General features: G+C 46.7%; 1 long non-coding RNA gene across 1 annotated transcript in view; it reads right to left on the reverse strand.

The window, feature by feature from the left end:
* Positions 1-2,728: 2,728 nt before the first annotated feature.
* LOC116449565 overlaps positions 2,729-19,597 on the reverse strand; it is a 38,909-nt gene continuing 22,040 nt past the window's right edge. The window contains exons 7-10 of the long non-coding RNA XR_004242440.1: positions 13,148-13,278; positions 11,090-11,266; positions 10,579-10,699; positions 2,729-4,156 (exon numbers count right to left, since the gene is read on the reverse strand). This is a non-coding gene — a long non-coding RNA (uncharacterized LOC116449565). The remainder of the gene's footprint in view (positions 4,157-10,578; positions 10,700-11,089; positions 11,267-13,147; positions 13,279-19,597) is intronic.

The following is a 19,597-nucleotide window of genomic DNA, read 5'->3' on the forward strand; positions in this document are numbered from 1 at the left end:
CCTCCCTGCCTCTTTCCCACCAACCCAAATAAACTTGGAAGCCCCCCAGCCAATGGCTTCAGATGGAAGAGAAACGTGCCCTGGTAGCGAGTTCCTGCTAGAAATTTGATCTTGGGCTCCCCGTTGTAGTCCAGAAGCACTGTCACTAAGGGCAAGTTTCTTTGGGTGTCTCATTTTTCTGTCCTGCATGAACAAAAGTGTTTATTTAACACCACCTCTCCAGGGTTTCCTCAGCTCTCTGGTCTCCAGACCTGTCAGTTTACTTACAGCACTGCTAACTGCAAACTGATTAGTCCAGTCCCCCTTCCCTTCTCCCCCATGGTTATCACTTTTATTAACAGCAAGGGAGTGATAATGGGGAAAGATGATCAAAGCTGCTGGTATTAACGCAGGGGATTAGCAGTATTTATATTCCTGATCAGTGCAGTCTCAGTGTGAAGAGGGAGCCACCACAAATCAGCCTTTTCCAACTGAGAGTTGCTGCAGTGCCACTGCCTAAATAGCTGCTGGCTAATGAGTCCTTTGCAGCTGGCTGGGGGAAGCTGGCTGGCTGGGAAGCTGGCTACTGCCCTTGCAATATAATGAGCCCAGGCAGGCACCCACAGTGGCATGAGGGTCCCTGGCCTCGGGTTTCAAAGTGCTCTTGACCTCTTGGGGAAAAGGCCCCCCACTGTTGAGATCAAGCCAACTAAAGCTGAGCGAACGACTAGACTTCTGTGGCCAGTTCATGGTGGGATTGCATCATTATCACAGGAAGGGAAAGCACAGCTTCCATCCCAGTCTGGGAGTTGTGGGAAGTTCAGTGAGCATCATGCTGGGAGAGGGAGGGGAGCAAAAAAAATTCATCTGTGCCAGGTTTTACACATAGGGCAGGAGAATGAAATCCTCTGCAAGCATCCAAGGAGAACAGATGCGGTGTTGCATATTGACTCTGCTATGATTCCAACAGCCACTCAGTGGCAGGCATGGTTGCAGGGACAGGCAGGTTCAGCCACCACCAGCAAACCAAGGTGAAGAGGCTTCACCTGGCAGAGGCTGGAGACCAATGCAATGAGTAGAGAGCAAACAGAGGATGCTGAGGTCAGGGAGACAGGGGATGGCAGAATTTCAGTTCACATGGAAGAATGAGGACACAAAGAAAGTGTTCACTTCTCTTCTGCATCCCCTGAGGAGACTTTCAGGGAGCCTATGACCCTCATCCTCAGAATGCCCACAGAAAGGCCCCATTGCAGCACCCCCTTCCAACCAAAGAGCAATATATAAATGCTCAAAGATAAACGGAGGAACCAAGACAACTCCTTTCCAAGCCACTCGGTCTGTGTAAGGTGATCAGACTTCAATATTGAGCCAAAGACACTCATCCAAAGCCAGGGCATTCTTCTAAATAAATCTTTACAAAAGGCAGGAGAACGGATGTCTTGCCCACCAGCTTCAGACAGATTTTGCTGTCAGCCCTTCAAGAAAAGAGCGACCTCGGTTTGATGTCCAAGTTTGAACGCTGCCATTTGGGCCATAAGGTGCTTCCTCAGGAGAACTAACTGCAGACTGAATGAGAGGTCGTCTTAATTATAGCTAGTAAGAAACAAGGATCTTGAAAATACCGTTTGTTTGCATATAATGTAGGGTCATTAATACCTTCATGACCAGGTAGAGTTATCTTTGACTATCTACACAACTATTTCTTCCCCCCCAGCCCCAACCTGTTGTTCATCACTTTCCACCTCTCCTCTACACAGTGCAATAATATCATGGAGGGTTTATTTATATCACCATAATTGGTTGCTGTGGAGACAATCATTATGTCACAAGTGTAGGCCAGGGAGTTCTGGCTGCAGAACAAATTGCAAAGGGGCCATGCAGGTGAGCCCTGTGGTTTTAGTGCACAATCCCACCCTCCTGCTTACACCATGGACCATCTGCATCCATACACAAGCCCAGCTCCACTTGCAGATGTTTGTCCCACATGTGGGCATGTGCAAACACAAGCTGACTTGCTCTGGCAAAATCTCAAAGCAGTTTTTATCCACATAACAGGCAGTGACAACTGAGAGGACAGGAGACACAGTTTGAACTACAGGAGAAGGTTGCAGTCAGTTAGGGCAAGACAGAGGCCAAGAGTGATGCTCCTAAGCCTCTTCCACTCCCGCCCCACCCATTCTTGAGCCACTCTCCACACATGTGCCCAGTAAAAATTACTCTGAAGGTGTTGCAAAGCCCTGTGTGACCCATGGGGACTAATGAACACTTTACACAACCCTGTTACTGTGTCTTGGTTTGAAAGACAGGTGTCTGCCAAGGAAGGCAGGCGCCTCCCTTGAAATGAAAAATGCAATCCCCTTCCCTCCAAAGTATTATAATTTTGAAATTAAGGGGCTTTCAGGCAAAGATATGAGGAATAGGAATAACAGTTCTTTACTATTTTTTTTATATATATATATGTATGTATGTGTATAACAAGGCAAACAAACAGCAATAACTCTGGCAGTAACAGCGAACAATCACAAACCCAGTCCCAGCCTTCTCGGCTGTCGGGCCCTTTCCCCTCGGGTGCAGTTCCGCTCGCAGCCGGCAGGGGCGCTGGCGGCTCCCGGTGAGCAGGGCAGGTGCGATGGTTCCCCCGCGGCTGCAGGGGGCGCTCCGGAGCGAGCTCGGGGAGCATGCGGCACTGGCGGCCTGGGATCCCGGGAAGGGATGGAACAAAGGCTTCACAAACCCCTGGGCAGCCGATCCCGGTGTCCGGCCGGACCCTCGGGAACAGCAGGCTGGAACGGCAGGGACGAGCACAAATCCCAGGTGGCAGACGAGATGTATCAAACTCCGGAGCTGCAGCGGGAACACTGGGAGGTCTGGGCCGGCAGGGTGTGCGGGGCTACGAGGTAGCGAAGGCTCAAAGCAGCGACAGGGGCAGGGCCGCCACAGCCCGGATTCCAGGGGGGCAGGGAAAGGCAGGCTTGGGAATCCCAAGGTTTCTCCTTGAGGCACCCAAGCAGATGGTGAACAGGTTCCTCTTTTAGTGAGGTGGGGTGTTAGGGTCCCAGTGCAACAGCCGCTCCAGTGAGCAAGCTCCACTCACGGTAGAAGGAAGGCAGCCGAAAGCAGAAGCCCGCAGTGCTGACGAAATCCCTCCACAACGACGGCAGCATCCCTCCATCCCAATGCCGAGAACACGGGCCCACCCGGGGTGTACCCAACCCCCAGGTGAAAGAGAGCAGCCAGTTGGACCCCTCCCTCTGTGGCCACATCTTTTGTTTTTCTTAAGCACACAGTAATTTGTTGCCCTGGCAATATATATGGAAAAAATTCTTTAAGAGAAAAAGAAAACAGGAGAACTCCTAAAAAACCCCAAGATATTGTTACTCACTCATCAAAGCTGTTGTGGATTACCCCACTATCTCAGCCTCACAGCACAGTTCAAGGTGGAATTTTCTGGAGAAAACCCTTTTTCCCCACAAGCTGCTTCCAAGGTCATGACACCTAGTCCAGTATAACAGCAAACTGTCAATGTAGGATGATGTGGACTTCTCATATTCTGTCTCCAGGATGTGTTTGTCAGCAGGTCATGCTCTGCTTGGGTTGTGCGTATAATCAGAAGAAGCAGGAGATGGAGGCAAGTGTTTTCTCCATGTGCTGCATCCATCCAAGATCAGTAAAACCACTCAGAGATTGCCCTCCTCGACAGATCCAGTTGAAGGTGAATGTAGAAAAGCTGATTGGCATTCGTGGGCTCTGGATAAATGGAGCTGTTCACCTTGGGATCGTGAGTTCAGAGGAAGGTCAGCTCACTGTTGACCACCATTCATTATCCTCTGGCAACAACTCAGCTTCAGTGAAATAAGGAGCCAGCCTTGGCTTGGGTCCCAGTGGAAAGAAAGTCTGTGTCACTGCAGTTGCTGTGCTCACTGGACTCTTGGCTGGCCCCTCAGGGAAATAACAAAGCAGTTCAGGGAGCCCATCCTCACAGCTTAGCACCTTCCTGGGGGATCAACCTGGAGTAACACGCTGGAGTTTCTGCAGTGTCTCAGTGTTAGTACACACAGACACCACTGCTGAGCTCCAGATCCGGCACATAGGTGAAGACCAGGTGCTGCCACCAAAGAATCACAGCAAGGAAAAGCTCAGACTGAAATGGGGGAGGTAGGAGAAAGGTTGAAATCCCCTGTGGAAGAAGTCAAGAGAAAGGCAAATAAATGACTGCAGAACAGCTCACGTCAGGACAAGAGGCACAAGGTGAGGTTAGAGTCTCACGTGAGAGCCCTGCTCTCACCCATCACTGTTGCACAGCTTTGGTGTTGCAGGGGGAAGGAGAAAAGCCTTTCCCCACACTCCTATCCCCCTCTGCCCCATGCCCAAAGCAGATGTGGATCCTACAGCCCACTCCTGTGGGCTCCTCCATTGCAGGGCCACAGGAGACCCTGGGGAGGGAAATATTGGCCAAATGAACCATCCAGGTGGCCTGTGGGCCTTATATTGAGCATTCTGGTCCATACTAAAATAAATGCAATAAACCAGGTCAGTATCACTTGCATGAAATTCACTTATTGTTTTAAATTACCATTATCGCCATCATAATTAAAATCAAGCAACAGCTTAAAGAAACTAATGAATATTTTTATACGTGAACTTATCACGAGAGGGGGGGGAAAAAAACAAAGTGCAAATGTGCCTGTATTGCTAATAAATATTATTGGAGGGACTCCCAGCTTTTCACATTACCACAGTGTGATATGACAGCCTCTAATGGATTACTCAACTGCCCGAAGCCATTGTAGGAATAAATCTCTTTTAATATTCATGTGCGGTCTTTGAGAAAATAGATGTAAGCAGTTAATACTTTTCTATAGACAAAACAATGCAGTTTATCAAAACAAAATGTGTGCTTGAAAACAAAAATCACAAAGCTCCTGGACTCATTCTATTTTTTTGCAAATCAGAAAAAATAGCACCCAAAGATAAAGACAATTTGGGGAGCATAGAAAACAAGATGGGGAGAGATAGGATATTAGCAGATGGGGAGGGACAGGGTCAGTAGAAAGGAGGAAAAAGCATAAGAAAATGAGTATTTTGTGAATCTGTGGTTGTAAAGAGAGCACCAAAGGAGCTGTGTGAGTAAGGTGTTATTTGGCAGTGGGGCTGCTGGTTGCCCTACAAAGCTCTCACTGGGACAGAAGGTAGTATATGTGTGGCAGAGGAAGATCTGGTGCTTCCGAGGAAGGAGACACAGGGCTCTCTGAGGTGTAGGGATGCTGCTAGGTGATGCTAGGGCTTAGCCATGTTTATAGGACAGTAAAGGATGTAGTAAAAGAGGTGAACAGCAAAGCCTGTGCAGGGCCAGCTGAGGGCTGCTCCCTCCCAGCCCCTCTGCTCTATCTTTCTGCTTTTCCTTTTGCAGCTGATATATAAAACCTACCTGGTTTTTAATCTCTGGGTTTTGGGGTTTTTTTTCCCTCTCTTTACACTGCAGAACAAGAGAGCAGTAGAGGAGGATTTGTAACTTTTTGTGTGGTCGGGAGTTGAGGGAATTGGAGGTTAACCCTTCCTGCCCCAGCTGTTTGTGGGCAGTTGATGCTTGGAGAGAAAACCAGATAGCAAAACCATCTCAGGGACTGGAGGGAATGGCTCCAGACTCTCAGAGGTGAGGGGGCAAAAATGAGAAATTAGATCTTACAGAACTGTATGCTGCTGGGATGTGAATCCAACTTTTATTTGGCTGGTATGGTCTGTGGCTAAAAATGGCTGTAGATGTATCTGAAACTGTGAGGGAGAGAGAGGCAGAAGCTCTTCAGTTCCTCTCCTGCTGTGAGATCTAGGCTGCAAAGACAAGCTTAAACTGAAGCATCAGGAATAAATAAGGCTCTCCTGGGACTCATGTGGCTTTGATATCTGAGGCTGCCTGGCGGGTGAAAGAGTGGAGTCACAGATTCCTTCTGCTTGCCATGTTCTGAGAGAGCCTCTGATGACACCCTTTGTCCCTGGCACAAGCACAGCAAAGGCAGCTCAGGGTCTGCCTTGGGTTGGGGTAGGTGCCATCCAGGCTGAAGGACACACCATATTCTTGAACCAAATTCAGCTCAAAACATAGCCCAAGAGGCTGACAGTGCTCTGAATGCTGCAGGCCTTTGTGAAAGTTGTGATTCTGCAAAGACCCACAGGGTGCTTAACTGGACCTTCTTCCAAGTGCCACTGGCTCCCAGGGACCTGCTGGAAGGAATTCAGGATGGACACACACTGAACTAACTGCAGCACCCTGAGATCCTCCCATGCTTCAAAATGCTTGGGGGAAGGACACTATCCCTTAAGATGTCCAGTTTTATAATAGTAATTCCAATCCTCAATATAGGGAAAAAATCCATGAATTACCATGTTAGTATGTCAGAGCAATCCACACAACTTTCTCAGATTTTATTCCCATGTAATTTTCATGGAACAGTACAGTTCCCTATCTGGACAAAGCTTCAGCTGTGTAACCATTTATGTAGCCAGCAATGTTGGAAAGATTCTATAATTAGAAAAATTCCAGGAATGTTTATAGAGGCAACATCTTTCCTACATCTCTTTATTAATTTATTGTAACAGTAATCTTGTCGCTGTAAACACCGTGAGACTCCCTTTAAATGCCAGATAGTTTTATAGACTGTATTGAGTGATATGAAAATGGGCCAGTTTTATAGGTCATATATTTCTTTGAAATGGAATAGGTCCAGGAGACAATTGGGAACCGGAATGGGGAGAATTCCTCCCACCCACCTCCTTCCAGCAGAGCAGAGGTGTGTCTTGCTACGAAAGGGAAAGAAAAAGTTTCACCTTCTAATTGTTGTATTGAGTAGCTCATTGACTGCACTTTCTGTTCAATACCTTTTTTACCACTCAGATTGTCTAATCAAAGGCTTTTTCCTTCCTTGGTTTAGCTTTGCAGCCTCTAGCATTGATCCAAAATCAGAAACGAAAGAGAGAAACAGGCTCTGGGAAAAGAGAACACAATTAACACCCAAGCAGCTTCATTTTTTGGGGTGCCTTTAAACATCTTGCACTTCTCAGTCTATTCTCCCATTCTTTTATTTTCCCTTTTGTGTTCAGGAGGTTTCTTTAAGGAAAGCCTTTATCAGCTGCTCAGGGAGAAGATTAAAGCACCCTTCACTGAGAAACAGGTTACTTTTTGTGTCCAAGTTCTTAATCCACTTTATTAAAATGTTCCAAATCTTCCTTCAAGAGGAGAGATCAGAAGGACATTTCTCTGTCACCCCTGGCATGCCTTCCTTCCGGATACTTGTGCTTCATTAGAGGCTAAAAAAAAACAAAGTCAGGGCAAGGAAAAGAAGAGAGAACAAGACTGCAGTCACTGGTTAATATGGGACGTGGAGCCTTCTACTTCATGGCCACTGGTACTGCTCTGGCCCCAGGCTGGAAGCAATTGAAAGCTTTTCCCATCTCAGAGACACCTGCGTGAACCAAGTCAGAGATCTCTGGCTATTTTTGCCTTTGAGGTTCAAAGAAAAGAGCTTTGCAGTGAACAAAGCCAAGCATCCGTCCAGCCTGCTGCCCCGCTGCTGAAAGCAGCAAGGAAAGGGCGCAGAAAGGGTGAGGGTACTGAGTCTGCTCTGCTGTGTACTCTACCTGCTCCCCCAGACCGCAGGCCTGGCATTGCCCATCTGGAATAATGGCTCTCTGTGGCTAATAAACTTTGATGGATTTTCTTCCATGGCATCATCTAATCTTTTTTCTGCATATCCGCAATCTTTCTCTGCACTATCATGGCCCTTCCAGGGCAAGGCTGAAGGACACCAACACAAGCTGCTGCCTGGGCACTTCTGATATCTAGGAGTGCCCAACGAGCCACTTTTTGTCATGTTTAGTTTGAAGGCTTCCACATTAAGACAGAAACAGAAACAGAAACAAAGTATATGATTCCTCTGGGCAGCCTTGGGAGATGTCTTGGGGGAAAAAAGCCTAGATCAGGTCTAAACCCCACTTTGGTTCTGGCATCAACTCCTCACCCCAAGAGTCTCCACCCCAGCCCTCCTTTCCTTTCCCTTCCCCTCAGGAATCTCACGTTGGATTTTCACAGTCTGTCTGCCCTGACCCAGGATTGTGGCCACAACACGGTGCAGGCAAGCAGTGACATACACCACCTCCCACAGTGGAAAACTAAAATAAGGCTAGGACAGAAACTGCTCCAAGTAGCCATGATAGAAGTCTAATGAGGCATCTGACACGATGGCTTTTCCATGTACCCTGTCTTGGTTTTAAAAGGCCACTTGCTTTGCATAAGTAGCTGCTGTTTTGTAAAGCAAGTGTATATGATGCAGACACTCCTCGTGCTTCCTCAGGGTACAATTACTTTCTTATCTGTCTTGTACTGCTGTTTCTCGGCAGCTGAAGTAAATTCTCCAGTGTGAGACTGTAGGGTTAATCTTTTGAGTAGGTAAAGTTAAAAGGGCTGGAGAAAAGCATGGCAGCCTGAGAGAGCAAAGAGCAAGGAGGTGACATCTTGGCAGGCAGAGACGAGGAGTGAGGTGTTCCTGAAAGACAACCTTCACATTTCCCATCAGTGCTGACTCATAAAATGTCAGGTTCATTAAAGGTGAAATACACACAAACTAGAACTTGAGCAGTTTCATACACGGCAAAGCATCCATGCAATTGGCTTTTCCCCTGCATCTTGACACCTCCAAGTCTTCTGAGTCAAGAGTACCAAAGTAATTTGATATTAAAATGTGTCATCCAGTTAATAAAAGCATAGTCAAAGGCTACATTTTATTTATTATTCAAATTACAGTAGCTCTTTGATGCCTTGGCTGCAACACAGCCCTGCTTAGAACTCAAGAGACAAGTCCCTTCTGCTCCTACCCCAGTGAGTGCCACATGATGGGGGGAGATTTTCGGAGGGCGGCAGAGGTCTAGGTGTGGGATCCTGTTGATTCCCCTGCCTTCCTGCCCAACTTTCACATGCCTTTTGCAGAGTCTCCTCTCTCAAGCCCACCCGTGAACACTGCGGGAGAGGGAGCCCAGAGCTCAGATGGCTTGCAACAGTCTCCAGCCACTCAGTGTCACTGCTGTGCCTTAATCACAAATCATCCCTTCTCTGCTGTTACAGCAGGCACACTGCCGTGTTTGTGCCCACCAACACTCCTGTTCCAGGCGTGGTGCAGCGCAGCGCTCTGCCTGCGGCTATCCTGGTGTCCCGTGTTTATCTCGTCTCTCCTGATGGCCTCCACAGCATATTTGCTCTATTTTCAAAGCCCTTTTCTGAGCCGCTTTGAATTCCCTTTGTGTTTAAAGATCTGCCTTGCTCTTCGAGCTCCGTGCACCCTCACCAGCCAGGTTTTAAAAGCAAGGCCGTTGCTGGAAGTTGTCATTGGTACGTGATGCAGAACAAAATCCAGCTCGCTCGAATGCAGCTAGATTGGCTCAGCAGGGCTGACAATGGATGAACTGGGTCTTATCAGCGGAGGGAGCAGATAGAACACGGGAGCAGCGTGCAGGGAGCAGATAGCAGCTCTGCGAGAGCGGACAGAGAGCCTGCTGATAGTGCAGGGCGGGGGGAAGGCATCACTTTTGTTCCCTGGCTGGTTTTGAGGCTGTTGTTTTAAAGCTGGCACCTTTCTGACCACAGCCACTGCATTAATGGGGAAAAGAAGCAAAAGTGATGGACAAGCCAATGGAGCAGTGCTGTGATGAAAGGTCTCAGCGGGGCGCGTTTGTCCAAATGAGCCACTGCCTCCCTGCGCGATTTATTCCTCGCTCCAAATGCATTTGTTGGATTTAACGACAAGTTGGTGGCATTTCAGCAATTAATCCTATCAAAGTGAGGTGATTTTACACAGAGCTGGTCCCATATTTCCTAGGCTGTGTTTTTGTTTATGAGGAGAGGGGCTGCCAGCTGTCTCCCAAGTCTGGGCACTAGAGTTCATGGAAAGGAACTGTGGGTTATTAACCAAGTGTCTTCTTCTGACACCTGAAAGCAGCACAGCTAAAAAATACAACCTCAGATTGTCCTAACAAGCAATCTCCAAACTGTAAATATGCAACAGTGAGAGAAAGTATTTCTTTACTAGTGAAACACTTTAATGAGTGGATGGCTCAGCAAATCTTTTATGCAGCTGCTTTCCCTGCTGCAGATACTGAGATTTATGGTAGGAAGGGAGGGGAGTTAACAACCAACCAGGGAGCTGCAGCCTCTGTATACTTGGGTTCCACCTCATGTTCCTGTTTGACTGGTTTGATCCTTCTGCAACTCTCCTTGGATAAACCATTAATGGTCCCATTTACTGGGGTCCTGGAGACAGGAATGCAAGTAGCTCCTACTGCCAGAATTCATGACTTGGCTAAGCAAGAAGAAACAATCCATGCTTCTGATGAGGGTACTGATGACACATGCCCAAAGACTTTAAATATGGAGTGCTCTTTGAATACTGATTACTTCATTTGGAGAGAGAGAATCAATGGAGATTATGTATTTTTGCAATTCTGAGAAGCTTTTCCATATTCTCCTCCAATGGAGAGGTTCCTAAGCTCTTTATCCTTCTGTCCAATTAATGACATTTCTAATTAATATTAGGACCAAAACCAAAATCACAATACCTGGAGGAATGGGATCCAAAAGAAACAATCTTCTTTCCTGAGAGGGGTGGACTAAGAGGCAAAAGAATAAGCATTTTCAGAAGGTGATCTTCCTAAACATCACAACCTCCAGCAGCAAAGCCTGTTTGCGGAACAGAGTCCTCAGACGTGCAATTAATAGCAATACAAACAAACAAAAAAACTACCAAAAAAATCAACAAAAATAAACTCTACAAACCAGCAAATTCTCAACTGATTCACCCTCTGAGCTGGTCCTTGAGCCACTCTTGCTGTCATGATGAAATTTCCACTTCCCATAGACCTGAGCCCCCAGCTCGAGGAGAAAGCTCACACCCTGACCTGGCCTTTGGCAGCAATGTATTCATCTGGAAATCTGCTGTATCAGTGACAGCGTAGAGCAATTCTTGTTTATGACACCACATCTTATTTTGGGCAATTTAACAGTCATAAACCCAGTAACAGTCATCTTCTGGTTTGAAAATAAAATGCCTCTAGAAACTGTTGCTGTTACCTCACTTTGGTATTGCAGACTGAGCCATTGAGTCTGTTAGTTGCTGGGAAAAGACTTATCCAAGATCATCTCCAAAAGCATTTTCTGATTGATACTTGTTTGCAGAGGCTCTGAAGACAGACCAGCCAGACACGGAGACTTAAAGAAAGCTCCTGAAGGAATGTGAAGGTCTTGCTGCTGAGGACACACAGATGAACACATCACCAGAATACATAAGATGCTTTGCACTTTTCTTATTTATCCAAAAAGCTATTTTTGTTTATTAAAACCTAGTTACTAGCTGCATCTTGCCAATAACCTGGAGTGCTTGCTTGGTTAATTTAAGCAAGCAGAGCTTTGACAAAGTAATTTTACCATCCTCGGGGATCTGCCAGCTTATGCCGGTCTTCACTATTTCAGATGAAATTGAGTTAATTTTCACTGAAATTGCTTCTTAGCATACAAACACATTCCCCATCATTGCGAGCTTATGCCTCTGCAGCTCTATTATTCTTTAATTTACACAACCCGGCAGCGAGGGATTAATGCCTGAGACATATAAAGGGCTACAGTGTGGAGAGGAGAAGGCAAGGAGAGAGAGAGAGAGAGAGTGGAGCTCTGCAGGGAATAGGTAATGGTGTTTCAGTTTTATAGTCAAAACATTTAAAGTCTGGCATTAATACAGAGTCAACTCTTGTTGTCCTTTTGCTCTGGAAACACATTGTCCGAAGTCTCGAGGCGGAAAAGCACTCAGATGCTCAGTCAGGCCAGAGGTGATGGCAGGTCCCTGCAGGATTGCCAGGCTGAGAGGGCGTTTGCTGGGATATTACAAACAGCTCCACATCAGGAACTGACTGCAGGCACTTGAGGCAATGTGGAGCAGAACTGCAGGGGGAGGCCAGGCTTTGCCTTCGCCTCTTCCACAACGCTTTTCCCTGAAACAAGAATTCCCCCCTCCCCACCCCCCACCATGAAAATGCTGCTGCCAAGGCTCTGGGGATGCCTTCAAATGCTCAGAAATTAAAATCATGGATTCTCAGAAGCATCCAAACAAAAAATATAACTAGTGCCAAAGCACCTGCAAATGGGTGGAAAAGGGGGATTCCACTATCTGGCTTTTTCCAGAGAGAACTGGCAGAAGTGCCAAGTTCAGCAGTCCCTGTGAAGTCTCTAGTGAGCTTTTAAAGTAGCTGCATTTTAAGCTAGTCCTGGCTGATGATTGATCAGAATAGCAATTACGCTCCTTTTTTATGTTATCACTTCAATTTTGCTTCCTTAATTAAACAGCTAACCATTTCCTCTTTTAATATATACACCTCTGAGATATATGCAGGTTATTGGATAAAATATGGCAATCCTGTATCACGTATTGGTATGCACATAGCAATGTCATAATGGGATGTTTAAATTTCTTATCTTCCTTTGAAGGGCTGCCTTTCTTTTCCCTTCCCCAACTACTACCAGTGCCATGGTGCATACCAAGATCCCACTCCACTGCCCATGTCCTACATCTATGACACACCAGTTTGCGTTTCAGGGCTCCCCAGGGAGCATTTTACCCTTCTGTCAATGTCACAGATGTTTGGCTTTGAGTCCAATGGAAGAAATATTGCTCTTTTCCCCCAGTTTGCAGCCAGCACTGAACAGCACTGGCCACCACTTCATACCACCAGAATAATGACACTTGACTCTGCCTAACAGAGGCAGGCTTCCTTTATCTGATAACATCCTCTCCTGAAAACTGTCATGGTTAACTGTGGCTAGGATAGCAGTGGGGAAAGAAGTCTTCAAAGTAACTCATGCTGAGGAAAATGAGAGGAAGTCTGGTTCCCTCCAGAAGCAACCTCACCATTTTGCAGGGTTAGCACCAGCTCTGCTGCACTGCTGGGAAATCCCAGCCTCCAGAGCAAGTCCTGGTTGAATCCAGGTGTAGGTCATGGTAAGAAAGGCTTTGCACTAAAGACAGAATCATGAGAAACTCCTGTGCAGTTAGAGCAAGACCAAATTTGAGAACAAGAGAAATGCCCTCCTCATTTTCAGAAAAGGGAAGAGAGAAAAAGCAGAAAAACATTAACAGACCAACAGTTCCATTGAGGTGAGCAGTAAATACTGAAAACTGGGACTTTCAGCCACGTGCAGGTGGGGTCCAGTAATTATCAGCTGGCAGAAATTTCCTCTGTTGGATCTGCATGACCATTTCTTGAAAATACCTGAAAAACAGCCCAAAAATTTTTATTAAACCAGTGATCTAAGGCAGGGTAGCACCAGCAGCACACCAACAGTAGGGATGATTGGGACCAACGGCTCAGGCAGGTGTATTTTTTCCTCCCTCTGCCATACAAGAGAAACTTCTGCCATTTTCCCAGCAAAGTTATTTGAGAAATCAACTCCTTTCAGCTCAGCTGAGTTTTAGTTTCATGCATTTTTATACACTCTGCAAGAATGAGAAGGATATTTACATTTTTTAATAAGCCTGACAGTTTGAAAGTAATTGGGGATTTATAATGGGTTTGTTTAGGTCTTTTTTCCACTTGAATTCCAACTGCTAGTCTTAGGCCTAACAAGCAATATTATCTCTATAGTGATGAGGGAACCTCAACAGGAGGCCCTGAAGCCAAAGAGGAAAGCACTGGCGTGTTTTGTTTTGTCATGGTTTGTTTTTTTTCCTTTGAACCTGCATTTTAAAGCAAAACAGCATAAACAAAATTTGAAGCAAGATCAAAATTCCTCCAGCCATCCAGTGCTCACAACTCTGGCTTCTTCCGCTGGTTCCCCCAGGAGCACTCAAGCCAGTGTCTGATCTCCATCAAGGTGGTTTTTTTCTTCTTGGCATAGATTTGCATTTATTTACTCTATTATGGCTCTAAAATTATCTTAATCCTGATTTTTCTTTTGGGGGACTCAGATGTTTGTTGGTAAGGATGGAATTAACCTGCAAAGCTCAAGGTCTGAAATCATATTCCTGCAGTTAAATCTCAAGGACTCAGTTCTTCATATTCCTAAAATGGAAAGACAGCTGCTCCCAGTGGAGGAGAGAAAAGAGCAAAAGCCAAGAAGGGGTCTGATGCAGTTGTGATAACGGGGTTTGCAGTGGGGACTGCTTTCAGAACCTGAGACTCCTGTGGGTCTCTCTGGCTTCCTTGACATTGCTGAGACTGCAGTGCTGATGTGTCCAAGGCTCCACTAGGCAAGGGCTGCTGATGTTTCACAGGTGATAAGCTCTGAGCCTAAATTTTAAATCGGGTCCTTGCTTCTTTGTGCCTCAGTGCCACACCTACTTAAGAGAAGAAAGACCAGTCCCTGTCTTCTGCAAGAGTAAGGATATAAATGCAACAGAGAACAGCGGGGCTCAGTGTTTAAGTCAGAGTTGCCCAACAAAACCCACAAGAAAGAGTTATAATGAGGAAAAAAAACCAAGCAGGACTAGCACTGTCACCCCGCTCAGCGGACATCAGCACACACCTTCATTTCAGTGAAAGTGAGCACCAAGCAGTGGTGCCTTGGGACATTCCTGACTTTGTTAAGGACAGAGCCTCTCGGTTCACATCTCTGTGCCTCGGGCCTCCAGGGCATGCAGGGCACACCAGCTAATACCTTCCTGCCCCCCACAGTACTGTTCGTTCCTCAGAGCAGCTAAAACTGTGCGAAGAATGACCTTCATGAGCAAAGCAGGGCGGAGATGTTGCCACTGCTCTTGCTTGCTCCTCACTTGAGTGCTTTGAGTTGACACCCACGCAAGGCACAGAGCCAAGGGGCAGCTTTCCCAGCGGATCTCTGGCATGGGACTGCGCACCCTTATTTCTTCCCCCTGTGGAGCAAGGAGGGACAAAAAGGACAATGCCCATTCCTAGTGTTTCCTAACTCCCACAACCCCAGGAGGGGTTTCTCCAGCACCCTTGCAGCAGAGAGAGCTGTTGTGCCTCTCCTTGCCCTGGCATCCGTGGCAGTGCTGCCCACTCCCTGCTGTACCTTCCCAGCACATGCATCCTGCATCTGCAATGATGCTCGGGTCTCATCTCCCTCTGGGAGGGCAGCAGGCAGCGAGGGGGCTGCAGGCAGGCTGGTGGGACACATGGAGGGAGGAGTGGGAGAAGAGTCAAAGTCAGGGAGAGGAGATAAAGAGAGTAGGATGGGAATGGGAGAAAGACAGCAGGGATGAGAGGGGAAAGTGGGAAATGAATTGAAATGAGTTAGAAAATTCCAGGCAGATGAGCTTGAGCATTCAACAGCTGAGATGTGGGGCCTCATTAGTACAGACCGACTGAAGATAGAGACATTAAGGAAGGAAATGTGTGACTCACGGGGGAAAATGGGAAAAACAGCACACACCATAGCAGCTGCTCCGTTTACTTCAATTAAAGAGCAGCTCAAAGGGTATGTTAAGGGGAAAGGAGGGGGAAGCAAACAAAGGCACAAACAAGAGAAAAAAAAAGCCAACCAGATGAAGCAACTGTTACCCTCAAGCACCTAAATGAACTGAGTCATGTATTTCAACAAGGGGCCAGCATTCCTCACCCTGTCCCTCCAAACTGGTTGAGCTGACCAGGGAACCTGGAGCCAGGTACAGGGCAGCGAGCACTGACAAAAATACTGTCCCAGCTATCAGGTGGGGAAGGGGAAGGGGAAAGGGAAGGGGAAGGGGAAGGCAGTTTCCCTTAGCATGTTCCATAACTCCTGGGGAATGGGCAGGCAGGGCATCGGCTGCACTGACCCACCAGCCACAGGGTCAGTGGAGCGAGGAAGGGAGGACAGCAGCGGTGGGTGTTTTAATCACAGCTACAGCCCACAGCAGAGCTGTGGTGCCCAAAGGGAAGCAAATTGCACCTGGCTCCAGGGTGGTGGGGAACACTGTGACAGCCTCTCCATCCTCTAGTGCCACCCCACAGCCATCCCAGCTCACCTGTTCCAGGCTTTGCTGACAGCATCAGCCAGAGCCAGGCAGCCTCTCACAGTTGCCTCACCAGTCACCATACCTGTCTGGAATGAAAACACTTCTCTTACCTCCTTCTGTGGTGTAGGGAGATGTAAAGAGCTCGCTGAGATTGGTTGTGCTGCTTTTTCAGGGAAAAAATGATTGACATTAATTCCAGCTGGAGACTGTACTTGTTCCAGCCACACTGGTGTGAACATCCTGGCACTGGGAAAAGAGAAAAATAAGCAAGCTGCCACCCATCTCTTCCTTCCTCCAATAAATATCAACCCTAATTTCTCGGTCCTCGTGAGCACTGAGAAATGCTATACTAAAAGGGTCCTGGACTGCACTGAATCCTGTTTTCAGCTTCCAGGTGATAAATACTGAAACTGAAGAACAAAGTGGACCTGGGAAAAAAAGCAAGACACAGGAAAAGGAAGGGACACAAGAAACTTTCATGTCTCTAGATGTTTCCTCCTTGCACCTTCCACCAGGACAAAATGTGTTTAGGATTTATAGGGGAAGAAAGTTTTCTGTTTGGAGCCCACTGACTGCCATAGATCTCTGCTTTCTTTACCGGTGCCCTCACGTAGGAGGTTTATCTCTCTGCTCCAGCTGTGACACCAGCCTGCAGGGGTTAGTTGCTTTGCTTGGTTGACTGAAGCCTCAAATTGGGAGGCTACTGGGTCAATCCTAACTCATGGCCTTCCCAGATGATCAAGACAGACAACCCCACAATGTCAGAAAACATCTACTTTCATCTTTGGTTGGGGAAAATCTTTGCTCAGATTCTATCCTTCTCTCCTTATCTTTTTGGATGCTTCCCAGTTCCTGGATACACCAAATCCATGACCCCTGGCTGACTCATTCCCCATATGAGCATGGCAGTGGATTTCATGACAAAGTTCCATGGTCTCAGGATAATTACCTGCCCAAAGTCTCCGATAGAGAGCCTAGATACAAGCAAACTCCCAAACTCCTGACATTTATCACTCTGAAGAGCAGCCAGTGGAAAAGCAGCTCCCATCAGATAAGAAATGTCAGTCAAGATTTCAATGTAGTCAGCTGCAGCTTGTAAAGGACACATCACAGTATATCTGCAGGACAAAGTGTGGTGAATGTTAAATCTCCACACCGTGGGAACCAGCACAATGGATCACATCTCCATATGTGATAATGGGAACCTCATAATTCTCTCACACAAACTTTAATGCCAAAAAGTTGCCACAGAGAACCACCGAGGACACGAGGACTCCTTCTTCAAAGCTTCTGAGATCAGCAGCATTAAAGGCGTTTTCTTTGAGCTGGCTCTGTGTTAAGCTTTCTCTCTGTCCCTTCATCTCTCCCCAATCAAGCTGTGCCTCAGTCAGCACCCAGTTGTTAAATTCTGGATGGATTAAAGAGCCTGAGAAAGTCCTTTTTTAGGAACGTGATGTTTATCCATCACTCATCTACGTGAGTGTTAAATTTCAGATCTTCGGCTCCTCTAATGATCGTTACATGGTGGTGCATTCAGAGTCTTTGCTTTGCACAGTAGTGGGGATGTTTGATCTAAAGGCTTCTCTTTGCCCAAGATTAAATCTGAATTTGAATCATCCTTTGGGGTCTAATTGCATAGGATTTTGGTGACAGTGCAGCAGGGCCACAGAGTGTATTGGCAGGAAGAAGAGGACAGGAATTCCTCAAATGATGGAGCCCAGGAGATTTCAGTAACATTTGGGACGGAGAAGAAAATGGAATTCAAAGACAGAAAAAAACAGATTTTCTTGTGCAGTGTTAAAAATGAAAAAAGGGGAAGGATAATCTCTCTAATTAAATTCCTACAATTCCTGCAGGCTTCCAACTACTGCCAGCTTAGAAGATGTATTGACCTTTTTCAGACCCTCTCTGATGGAGCTGTGGGTGGGCAGGGTTAAGACTGACAGTAAGTTCTTCAAAACTGTGAAGTTTTGACACTGCATTAGGCATAATTACACCTGCCAAAGACAACATACTCCTGCAAATTTTCTGTTGCAGAGCTAATGGCAGAGGGACTCTTGCAAAACCCTCCACAATAATTTCTGGATGCCTCAGGCCTTCAGGAGCTATCTTGACAGGATGATGACATCTTGCTGTGCAACAGGAGGCTCTGCTTCAACTACAGGTGAAGCCAGCAATTTGAAGCATCTTTGCTTTTCTTCTTCTGGAAAAGTTCACCCTTTGCTTTTTGGGAGTGCCACCACTTACAGACGCACAAGAAATATGAAGCCATAAAATCGGCACTTGCCAGTCAGCTCCTCTGGTCTGTCACCTCCACTAAAGGGCAAACACTTCAACACAGCAAGGAAACACATGATGATACTGAGCTTCGTGGTAAAACCAACCCCTTCTTCCCCTCTTCTCAGTCCTTAAAATGACTTTAAAAAAAGAAAAAGGAGATGTTCCACTCCCTCCCCCCCCCAAAAAGAAGAAACGATCCCTTACAGGGCCAAGCACAGCACTGACGGTAGCCAAGAAATACATGCAATAACTGCAATATCCCTCCCTGGTTCAATTTCTTGCAAACCCAGCAGTGCAAAGATGGTGTGAAGTTTCCCCCAGAACAGCAGCCTTCCACCCCACAAAGGAAAGCTCAGCCAGGCTGAGGCTAAGTAGGAGGGAAAGGTCTGTGTCAGAGCAGGACTGAAACCACAGGACTTGCTACAGCTTCTCCTCAGCTCTTACCCTGGTCTATCCCAGTGCCTGCCCCGCCCAGGCGGATCTGGAAAACTGCCTTAGAGATCCCAGACAAAGGCAGTCTGTGCCGTGTGCACGTGGGCATGAGCCAAGGAACACACGCAGGTGTGTCAGCACTGCCTCAGAGCCTGCTAACCACGCTCACATGAGGCTTCTTCTTCCTTCCCAGTGGCACTTCTCTCACTACCACACCACCACACCCTTCCAGCTCCAACTTTGCATGCCCTGGGGAGCAGGAAGGTCGGCACTCAGTGCCAAAGGATGAAATGTTGAAATCCTCTTCCAGTTGAGATTAAATTAAGGGAGAAGGGATGGAGCATGCCAAACGCAGTGAGGCTCAGATAAAAGCTCATTGTCTTCACCGAGACCTGGGTTTGAATAAGAAGTTCAGGATTTGGCAGACTCTGTGTAAAGCATTGCAGAATGACTGCTATGTGCATGCAGCTACTTTTCATGCATAATATATATAGGAGCATACCATATGTTTAAAGAATCAGACAATCAGGCCCATCTTGAATGATATTATAAAGCTTTCCTTCAGTGTTGCATTTGTTCTAAACAGATGCATTTCTCCTTTTCCCCCTCCTCCCCCCAAGCTTCAGACAACTCCCAGCCTGCCAACACTCATTTATAAGGAAACCAGGTGTCCATCTTTAAAAAATGAAATAAATCAGTATACAAAGGAATCTGTCCAGGAGGAAAGCAAGTGCCCATCTCTGCTATTTTTGTTTCAAACAGGAAATATGTTGATAAACAAACTAACAAACGGACAAACGAGAATCAAAACAAGGAAAAGGAAGACATGAAAACTCATAGGAATTAGGTTCTGAATTCTACAAAGCCAAATGCTAATCATGCCAGTCCCCAAATGTACAGAACAGATGAATTCAAGAACAGAAAGT

This window comes from Corvus moneduloides, chromosome 11, assembly GCF_009650955.1.
Source record: "Corvus moneduloides isolate bCorMon1 chromosome 11, bCorMon1.pri, whole genome shotgun sequence".
In the NCBI taxonomy this organism is placed as follows: Eukaryota; Metazoa; Chordata; class Aves; order Passeriformes; family Corvidae; genus Corvus; species Corvus moneduloides.